Below are 10,663 nucleotides of genomic sequence, written 5' to 3' on the forward strand. Positions count from 1 at the left end.
TCAGCTCTTGCTTACTAACTTTGTGACCTCCGGCAGCTCTCTTGACCAGTCCTCAGTTTCCTCCTCTGTAAAATGGAAGTACTAACACTGAGTTTGTGTTTAGTGTTCCAGCCCCTCAAGGTCACTCCTGAAAGTCATGGCCATGGCAGAGCATCCAGGATCTAGCTGCCCTGTGTCCAGATCTCTAGTTGGTCTCTAGTCCAGTTCCCACCAGTTGTCATCCCTCTGGAGGTGCCACATCTTCCCTTTTCTGTCCCTCAGGCATCGGGTCCCCAGAGTGGGTGGGATGGCAGGTTGCTGCGATTGGAAGGGGGATGCTAAGGAGAGGGAAAGCCCTTTGGCAGTGCCAAGGCAGTGAATGACAGGGATAAACAAATTGTTAAGAGGATCACCTGGGACACAGGAAGTCAAGAAGCCAGGTTGAAGAGCTAGGATTGAACTGCTTTCTGTCGGTCAGCAAATGTTTATTGAGTGCTGATTCTGGGGACATAGAGATGAGCAAGAGCTGGTCCCTGCTCTCTGGGGCTCACAGCCTTACTCCTCTGCCAGGTCAGGCCCAAGGGCTGAAGTGGGACTGGGTTCCATCCAGGTTCCATCCTGGATCCATGTTAGCATTAGGCAGGCACATCCTGCTTCCAACAGGCACCCTTTCCCAAGGGCACTTTTGCTGTCAACAGGGCTCCTTGTGCGGGACCTGGTTCTTACTAGCTCCCTGACCTTGGGCAGCTCCCTGACTCTGCCTTGGTTTCCTCATCTGTGAAATGGACCTCAAGCTCCAGTTCTGCCTAAGCCTTGCAGTTGGGGCCCCCAGGAGATGGGAGGGACCCCAACCCACAGGGCTGTGCTGAGGGTGTGTCCCAGTGGCGTGACTCAAAGCCTGGAGTGGAGCTGGGTGGATGCAATGCCAATGCCTGGCAGTGCCTGGGACAGAGGTGCTGGGTCCTCGTCAGCAAGGGGGCCAAATCCTAGTGACTCTCCGCTCGCTCCCCTAGGCCTCTCCAAGCCAGGGACCTGGGGAGGAGCCCTGTGTTGATTCTAAAGGCGCAATCGGGGCGCACAAAGGTGACAGCTGCTCCTTCACTGTCCCACCAAACCAGAGGACCAGTGGGGACCAGAGGCCACAGAAGGTTTTATGGTTCCTTGACAGAGCGTCACAGCGGCGGCCCGGCCCTGCCCTGAGTGGGTGTAGGGAGGGCACAGCCTCCCGAATCCCTTTGGCTGCACCCTAGACACCCCACTCTCCCCCACACACCTGCAGTGGTGGCTGGTGGGGGTGGGGATCCAGCCTCCGGCGCTCTCACTTCATTCTCCAGCGAGGGCCCGCCCCCGACCCCAGCCAACCCGAGGCCGCCTCCTGCTCCCCACCCCAAGCCCCGCCCGACGTCCCTGCAACTTGATCCCAGCCACCGGACCAGCAGGGCAGGGACCGGCTGTTCAGTGGGCTCCCGCCGCGCTCCCCACTCCTGCCTGGGTCCCTCCACTGAGCCTCGCTTCCCGGATTGCAGCCTTGTGGCCTTTTTCCTCTCCCCTCCCAGGCTGCAAGCCGCGGATCCTGGCCGGTACCTACAGCCGGTACCTACAGCATACATCTCTGTATCTCTGGGCCTAGCACATAGCAAGTCTCGGTTCCCAAGAGAAGGACTCTCTCGGGAGGCCCACTGGGCTCTTTACATTACATGGGTGGGTGTAATGTGACGAGGTGCCCAGGGAGCCCCACCTCTGTCTTGGATCTGGCTCTAGAGCGGGGTTCTCAGCCTCGCTCTAATGACACTGGGACCAGATCATTCTTTGTGATGGGGCCACATCCTGTGTATTGTAGGATGCTAAACAGCATCCTGGCCTGGATGCCAGTAGTACCACCACCTTCTTAATTGTGACAACCAGAAATATCTCCAGACTTTGCCCAGTGTCACCTGGGGGCAAACTCTCTTGTGGTTGAGAACCACTTCTGTGGGGTATGAAGTGGGTGCTGAGCCAGCACCCAGGGCCCTCCCTGGGCCTGGAACTGTAGGTCCCCACCATCCCAGGAGTCTGTGAGGGTATTTTACCACCCCCCACCCCCCCAGGCTAGTTCACAGACATCTCAGTCCAGCCTGGGGACTGAGACCCTTAGCCTGACAACATCTGGGCAGGATGTGACCAGCCAGCTCCTCTCACTGTGCAAACACCTTCTCAGTCCCTGCTCTAACTAAGGTGGGTGCTGAGCAGGCCTTGGGATGGGATGAGGGCCACTCAGATGTTTTCCTGTCACTAGCAGTCAGAGTAGTTGTGGCACCACAAAGAGACTCACACAGTATGTCCATCAGGCACCCTTGGGGTTCTTGGAGAGAAGCTGGGGGAGGGGGCCTGGGGGGCTGAGACCACCAACTGAGGCTGTTAGAACTGAGGCGCAGGGGAGCATCCCGGCCAGCGGGGCTCAGCTACGGACCCCAGTCCTTGGAGTTCACTAGACGTGGCAGGGGCTCAGCCTGTTCTCTCGATAGGGAAGGCAAAAACCTTACACACACACATTACATACACACACACATGCACACACATGCTCGCAACACGTGCTTGCACATACACACTCAAAGGTAAGGAGTGGGGTTTTAGGGAAGGACAAAAAACGAATCAGTCCCAGCTGGGGAAGATTCCTTCCAGGCTCTTGACCAGGCCCACGTGGGGGTGGTCATCATAGCCAAGCGGAGGGCACAGAGAGGGTGGGGGCAGGATACTGTTGGCACCAACCCCTCCTCCCCACATGCAAAGTAGGATTTTCTTTTTTTCTTTTCTTTTTTTTAGATGTCTGTGCCTTTATGGCCAGGCAGGCTACTTGGGGGGAATGAAGGAGGAGGAATGGGTGGCCCCATACCAGGCTGGCTGTGCTTCACCGGCTTGTAAGTTATGGAGAACTTGCCCAGACACTGTGTTTCCTAAAAATAAGACCGGGTTTCGTATTAATTTTTGCTTCACAAGACACATTCGGGCTTATTTTCAGGGGATGTCTTATTTTTTTCATGTACCACAGCCTGCATTTATTTGAATAACAGTCATGTCATCTTCTTCTGGAACATCGTCATAACGTACTAAATGCGTCTGTCTGGCTGACGATCTGAACTGGGGTTTATTTTCGGGGAAACACAGGTAGTAGCCAATCAGCTTAGGCTTGATTTCCACCTGGTTGAAGGTCTTGCCCTTGTAGATACTGATGGTGCATCCACCATCTCAGGCAGGATGATCGTGTCCCACAGGTGCATCTTCACCCCTCGGGCTTCTCCAGGGGTGGAGCCTCTTTCTTGACCTTGCGCAGGCGCGTCAGCAGCGAGTGCGGCTTCCTCCGCAGGCCCAGGTCTGCCACCCGCAGCTGGCGCTGTCCAGCTGCATCAGCTGCTCATAGGCCGTGTCCAGCCACTGGTCGAGGTCCACGCCGCGGTAGGTGAACTTGGGAAAGATCCGCTTTTTCTTTTGCTCCAAGTCCGCCATCTTGCCGGTTCTTCAGAAAGAAAGTAGGATTTTTCAAAAGGATTCACTCCCACACTTACAGGGAAGGTTTTAATAGTCCCCCACCTCCAGACACATATTTACCTGTATTTGCATAGAGAATCAAAAGGCACCATAACAGGTAAAAGTGGAGGGGGTGGGTCACTGGGACCTGGCAGTTAAGGACATTAACTGGGGGACATTTTACTATTTTTTTCCTCCCTTCCTTCTTTCCTTCCTCTCTTCCTCCCTTCCTCTCATTCTTTCCTTCTCCATGAAAATAAATTACGTATTTAAAAATAATTGATCTGAAAGAAAGAAACGAAGCCCCAAAGTTCACCCTGTAGCAGCGCCCCAGGCTTCACGAAGGCCAGACTCGCAGCAGTGCTCGGCCACATTTCTCATTCCTCATCCTCCACGAAAGACAGGCGGCTTGTGTCCTGCCTAGTTTTCCCAGTGCGTTCTCCCCTTGGGAGGGTTTTTGGGGAGGCTCAGGATGGGGGGCCTGGAGAAGGCAGAGTATGTTCATTGCATGAAGGTGGATGAGGCCCCCACACCCACCCCTACCCCACCCTTGTTAAATAATTGCCATTCTGAGAAGACTGAGTTAGACCTACGTTCATGGAGCAGATGGGCATGCTGACGCCATTTGCAGTTTCTCTGTGTGTAGTTCATCATTATAAAACATGGCCGTGTCCCATCAGGCAGACAATACAGACATGGGAATAACATTTGGCTCATTCATTCATCAGTTAGTTCATCAATATTTATTAAAGGCTGTTCGCTGCCATCATTCTAATTGACATCAATTCCCACACTGAACTCGCGCCTAGCACCCAAGTCTGTCTGGCACACAGTTCTACCTCCTCAAATCCGGGAACTCCATCTCTCCTCATCAATTCAGCCACATGTCAGATGTCAGAGCCACCTACACTACCGTCTCCGTGAATTCTACAGCTACTTTACCATATCAATAAGGTGCTGCCATATGGGCTGCGGGAACAGAGCCACCCCTATGTGTGCATGTGTCCATGACTTATGTTGGGGGGTGAGGTTGTCTCAGATGGGAAAATGGGGCCAAAGGGGACAGACTGAGCTGGGATGAGAGTGTCTCTCCCTTGGTCATAATCATGAAGGTCAAGAGAGGAGCTTGAGTCATTACAAGGTCCATTTCCCAGAGGGACCAGTGAGTGAGTAGGGGCCTGGTGTATTGGTTTGCTAGGGCTGCCTGACAAAGGGCCCCCAACACTTCCCATGACTCAGGTTCCATTTGCATCAGGCCATATATCCTTCTGGAATTTTCAAGGGCTCTGTCTCTCCTGCCAGAATTCCTCAAGGAGGATCATGTGAGACTAGGATGAGGGGTGGGGACACAGGGCTGGGATCCAGGACCCTGGGCCACTTGTCTGCACCATTTCCTGTCTGATGGAGGGACCCTCTTTCACCCAGGCCCCTGGGATTTTTGCTTTCACCTGAGTAGCCCTTCTACCTTTTAAGGTAATCCTTTGTTTTCCCATCTTTGTTTTTACATGCTTCCCACTAAACCACAAACTCCTGGAAAGGAGAATTGTTTTGGGCTGGCTGGGTGGCTCAGGTGGTTGGAGCGCCAGGCTCCTAACGCCCAGGTGGTGGGTTCGATTGCCACATGGGCCATGAGCGGCGCCCTCTACAGCTAAGATTGTGAACAACAGCTTTCTCTGGAGCTGTGCTGCCTTGAGCAGCCAGAGGTTGGCATGAGCTGCCCTAGGCTTCTGAGTGCTGCAGCTTCTGAGTGCTGCCGCGGGCTACCGTGTGCCACCGTGACTGGCAAGCGACTGTCTCAGCCAGGGGGAGCGCAAGGCTCATAATACCAGCATGGGCCAGGGAGTCGTGTCCTACACAATTAGACTGAGAAGCAACGGCTTGAACCGGAGTTGGGGAGAGGCAGCAGAAGGGAGTGGGGGAAAGGAGTATTGTTTTATTTTTAATCTTCATGTCTCATCTTTGGGCCCAGTACTTGGCACAACACAGGCAGCCATCAAATATTTGTCAAGCAAATAAATGGGGTCTGGACATAGAGTGCCCCCTGGTGGAATCAGAGAGCATGGCAGTGTCTTAGATCTTGGCTTCAACAGTCTACTTGGAGGAAGAAGGAAGAGGAGGGAAGAATTGAACGAAGTCTGAGTTGACATGCAGAAGAGGGAGGGCTGGGATTCAAAACCAGGCAGTAAGACCCAGAGTCCATGTTCTTAATCACTGTCAGCATCCACCCATCCATTCATTCATTTTCAGAGCCAACTTTACGGATCTGACTCTATAGAAGGGTTAGGGCTGAGACACCAGGTCTCACAACCACGGCCTTTGTCGAGTACCCCTGGAGGAGCCCCCTCCTTCTCTGGGGAGAGTTTCTGTTGTCCAGGGGTTGGAGAGTGTGTCCCTGAAATCGAGTCCCCCGCTGACCTCTGTGCATCCTCCACCTGTTCTTGGGTGTGTCCAGGGTCTGTCTGAAACCTCTTTTCTGCACCCTGAAGCATCGTCCAGCCTCCCTCTTCCTCAGGGCGTGGGTGCCATGCCAGGGCTCCACCCAGATCAGCCGAATCAGAATCTCAGGGCTCAGTTGGGTAAGAAAAGGGGAAACAGCTTGGGGAGATGGCTCAGGAACGGGTATTTTTAAAAAACTCCCCAGAAGAGCCTAATACACATGCGGGGTGGGGACCCCTGGCAGCTTCTGTGTAAACAAAGGCGGTCAGCGCAACTGGGAAGCATGCTAGGACTATGCCTTTCTCTGCTGCTTCACCCCACAGCCCTGCAGTGCTGTGCTAGCTCTTCTAACCCCCCATCCCACACACATACACACGTGTATTCTGACCCCTGAAACTGCCCACGTCAAAGCTGAGCCTCCCATTCTCTAGAGCTGGAAACCTCAGCAGCACTTAAGTTCTCACCCTCAGGTCGCTTCCCCTGTGGCCCACACACACGTTCAGAAAGGGGTTCCTGTCTGCAGGGAGCCTTGGGGTGGTGCAGTCTCCAGCCCCAGTCTTGCTGGAGAACTTAACCGGGAGGGGAGGGCAGGGAAGTGTGAGGTTGGCTTGCCTGTCTGCCTTCTCAGTCCCCAAAGTGAGGCTGATGCCCTCCCACCCCCACCTGCAGCCTCAGCACCGCCCCTCTTCTAGGACCGGCCAACGGAGGCAGGAAGTTGAACAGCAGCCTGCCGCCCTAATGAGGCAGCTGGCCAGTCCAGGTTGACCTCAGAACTAGTGGTCTGGTTGGGCATCTGAGCACCCACTGGGTTTCATGGGCTTCGAACCAGGGTCCCAAGAGACCCCGAAGCTGAGCTCCAGAGTCCCCCATCCCTCCTGGGTAGCCTGGTCCGAGGGCTGGCCACTGTCCTGTTTCTTTCTCTATCACTTCTACCCTTTTTTTCACCTGCTCCTTCACCACGCAGGGCCAGCCTGCCTCTCTGAAGCCCCCAGGCCCCTTTCCCGAGAGGCTGGAGGCTTCCCCTTGTTCCCAGTCTACTGGCTGGGGATCTGGAAGGATTAGTGCCACACACCTGGATACCTGTACAGAAAGAAGCCTCTCCACTTCCTGACTTGCAGAGACAGGAACAAAGTTACCTGCTTAAGAAAGCTGGCAGTTCTGGCAACGACCAACAGATGGCACTGGAGCTGCTCCTGGCTGGCCAGGTCAGACTTTACCTGAGTTCTAAGAAGAGCAGTGTCTCTGTAAGTGCAGACTTCACTGCTTCTTGGCTGCTGGGTCCCACTGCCTGATTTGTATTCCTTGGTTCTGACCACTTGAGGAACTAGGACCAGGAACTGTTGCACTTCCTAGCATGCCCCACAACCTGCCTGCTGCAGGGCTGGGTTTGGCCATCTGGTCCCCGCCCCCAGCTCCACTGTCCAGTCCCTGTTCACTCCCTCCCCACCACCCTGAATCTCTGGGCCCCTTACGTGTCCGCTTGGGGCCAAGCAGAGATGGGACAGACAAGCAGGGATGAGCTGGGATGGAGTCCAGGTGGAACGAGGTGTCTGGAGCCAGGCAGGAAGTCGGGAATTAGAGCAGGGAAGGTGCTGGAATTCAGACTGTGATGGAATGAGTTGGGAACACCGGCATCCAGGCCAGGCCAGGCCAGAGTATAAGTACATTTTGCCTTTAGCTCCACTGGCCAGCAGCACCTACACCACTGCACTGACTCCTCACTCCCTAGGGAGAGGTAGGACACCCAGCCCCTCTGTTGGAATCTTTGAACCACATACTGTGGTTCTTGGTTTGTAGACAGACTTCCCTGGTTTTACCTGCTGCCTCGGAACAGGGAGGGAGACACAGCCTCACCTACAGTTAGGGCTCACCTCTTACAAGCACGAATACCTCTTGACTTGCCTCGAGTAGCCCTTGGAAACACACATATTCTACCAGCTTCTGGAAGTGTCTGTGGGGAGACCACCGTGGTTCTGGGACAGAGGTGCAGCGGGGTCACGATGGTTGTAGGGGTGTGTGGGGAGGGGTGGGGAGGAAATGTCTGACCTTGCCGAGGCCTTGGGAGTTGGTGTCATCCTCACAAAATCAGAAAGGCACACATTCAAGTTCCAGGGCAAATGTATCTCCTGAAGCCAAATATTAGAGGTTTTTGAACTGACCCCTTGCTGGTTCACCCCACCTTTGGTCAGCACAGTGGCAGGAGCCTACAGGCTGTGTTTTGTGTTCCTCTGGCCTGGACCATCCCCTGGGTGAGGAGGGAGGAGGAAGTGGAGATGGTTGTGGTGCAGGCAGGTGGGGTGGGGAAAGGAAACTCCCAGGCAAGCCTGTCAGTGTAGGTTCTCATGGCCATAATTGCTCAACATCCTCTTCCCCTGCTGTTCCTGGGTCAGCAGTTTGCGGGCCGTCCACTGCTTCTCACAGCCACGCTCTCCCGCCCCTGTGCAGTCACTCCCCACTGCACCCCGAGAGCCGTGGTATGGTGGACGAAAGTTTGGGGGTTAATACCTACACACGTATTAAACGTGATTTTCAGGTTGGTTATCATATCTCTCTGAGTCGTGAGGCGTTGAGGTTGACACATGCACATGGTGGGAGCTCAGTAAACCACATGTAAGTGACAGATGAGTGAATTCACATCTCTATTCTCATTTTCAGCCTCTTTTGAAGTGGGCAGGGTGAGTAGCAGTGTTCCCATTTCACAGAAGGGGAAACTGACTGGACAAGGACGCACAAGCAGCCAGGATGCAGCTCAGGGCCAGGCCACAAGGGCGCCGGCCCCCACTGATCTGCTGTCCCCATTGTCACAGTCAGGGAGCCTCGAGGGCCAGCCCCCCTCAATAACCTCCTGCCCCAGTCCTGTTCCCTGGAAGGACCCAGGTTATTACCTGTGATTCAGGAGACACTAGAGGCCAGTGCCGGGAGGAGGTGGCCCTCTTAGAAGCCACCATCTCTGCGTGTCCCTGAGGAGCTGGAGAGGGGGCTGTGGGTAGATGAGCATTGATGCTGCCACTATTCCCCCTTCCGGATGTGTAGACTGCTGGCCTCTGCTGGAACCTGGTTTTTGCTGTGGTTTATGAATCTTAAGTGCATGAATCTTAAATGCTCAGTTGGATGGATTTTAACCTGCTCTCACCATTTTAAGTCCTATCTGTTTCTTCTCCCTGGGGACGGAGTTTGGCAAGAAGACGAGAGAGGCCTCGATGTCCTGGCTTTGTCTGTGTTTATCCCCAATTCCAGTTTCCCTTCCGTGGGAAGTGCAGTAGGCATGTGAGCCTGGGGCTGTGGCGGCCCATGTGGTCCTGCTTTTGTGAAGTCCATGAAAAGGGGGGCCTGCAGTGATATCCCTGAATACAGAAATAGGCATTGCAGGGCACAAGGCTGCAGGGCGGGGAGCGGGGCTGAGAGGGGCTTGCAGAAGGCAGGGGAGGCTTCCGAGGAGATGGCTTAACACTGTGGATTCCCTGTCCCCGTGCCTGTGACACTGATGAGCCCCAAGACAGTCTCTCCGGTGGAGCCAGGAGCAGGCCCCTGGCTGGTGGGGTGCTCCCCTCCTGAGCAGCCCCCGGGGTGCCCTGCTGAGCTCCACAGGCCCCTGTCAGAGCAGGTCTCAATCCTCCCCTCTCCAGGTCCGGGAACCTGTGAGGTGGGACAGGGCCTGCTGGGAGCCGGGCTCTGTGGATGGAGAGGACTCTCAGGCCTCTGGCTGGACGGCCACCCGTCTGCTCACCCACAACTTCCTCTTCCTCTGTCTGCACTAAGCAGCAGAGCACGTTACCGCCATCACGAAGGGCTGCTTGGACTATGGGTTGTTTGAGCTGCTTCCGCAGCTCTGGCCAGCTGGGGCAGCTTCCCCCGAGGTGGGCAGGAGGGCGGGGCGTGAGAAGTCCCTGGGAGTTGAGATGGGGCGGGGCCAGGCCATCATGCTGGTCTCTCTCACCCAGGCTCCTGGGGAAGGGAAACCAGATGCTCCCAGTCCGTCCTCCTTCCTTCCTGCTGTCTCTCCCCCAACTGCCTCTCATTCAGCCGGTCCGTTTGCCTCATGGATCTGCAGGTATTAAACCCCGAGCTAGGTCCATTCAACCATGACCAAAGTACCTGGCAGGTAGTAGGTACTCAGTGGCTGTCCATCCCCTCCCTGCCCCTCTCAGCACCAGCTCACCCAACTGTCAAACTCTTCTTCCCATTGCAGCCACGTCGTGTGGTCACTTCCGCTCTACTCCTAGGGCTGGGTAACCTCTTGGTCTCTAGGCCGCACTTGAGCCCCCCAGCCCCCTCCAGCCCACACTGAGCTTGTGGAGGAAGAGGCAGAGTGGCTGGGGAGCCACAGACTGCCTTGGGCAGAAGGAGGCTCTGATTGTGCTGCCTGGCAGAGGGAAGTTCTGCTGAGAAGCCCCACAACTCAGTCACCCCCAAATCTTTTCTGGGGCCCCTATAGTGAAAAAAACCTCAATGCTGGCACTGCAAGTGTGCCTGGAGCGCCCCCACCCAGCAGCACCAACGCCCTCCCCACTGGCCCCCAAGCCCATGTGTCCCAACCCAGTGAGAGGCCCTGTGGGTGAAAGACCCCGCCTGAGAAAGGGGGCGCTGGCCTGCGGCCCCAGGCTTGGCCTTCCCTTGGTCTGCTAATCGTTAGTAGGCAGCAGCAGGGGAAGTGCCATTTCCTTACTTTTCTGGCATCATGTGGCGGGGATCAGTTCCCCGGGCCCTTTCCTCTCGCGATAGTTTCAGTGTTTCTTTATGTCCT

General features: G+C 55.4%; 1 pseudogene; it reads right to left on the reverse strand.

Annotated features, from left to right (window-relative positions):
* Positions 1-2,360: 2,360 nt before the first annotated feature.
* LOC109451895 (small ribosomal subunit protein uS19) lies at positions 2,361-9,963 on the reverse strand (annotated as a pseudogene).
* Between the last annotated feature and the right edge of the window lie 700 nt (positions 9,964-10,663).

Source organism: Rhinolophus sinicus, linkage group LG15, assembly GCF_036562045.2.
Source record: "Rhinolophus sinicus isolate RSC01 linkage group LG15, ASM3656204v1, whole genome shotgun sequence".
NCBI classification, from domain to species: Eukaryota; Metazoa; Chordata; class Mammalia; order Chiroptera; family Rhinolophidae; genus Rhinolophus; species Rhinolophus sinicus.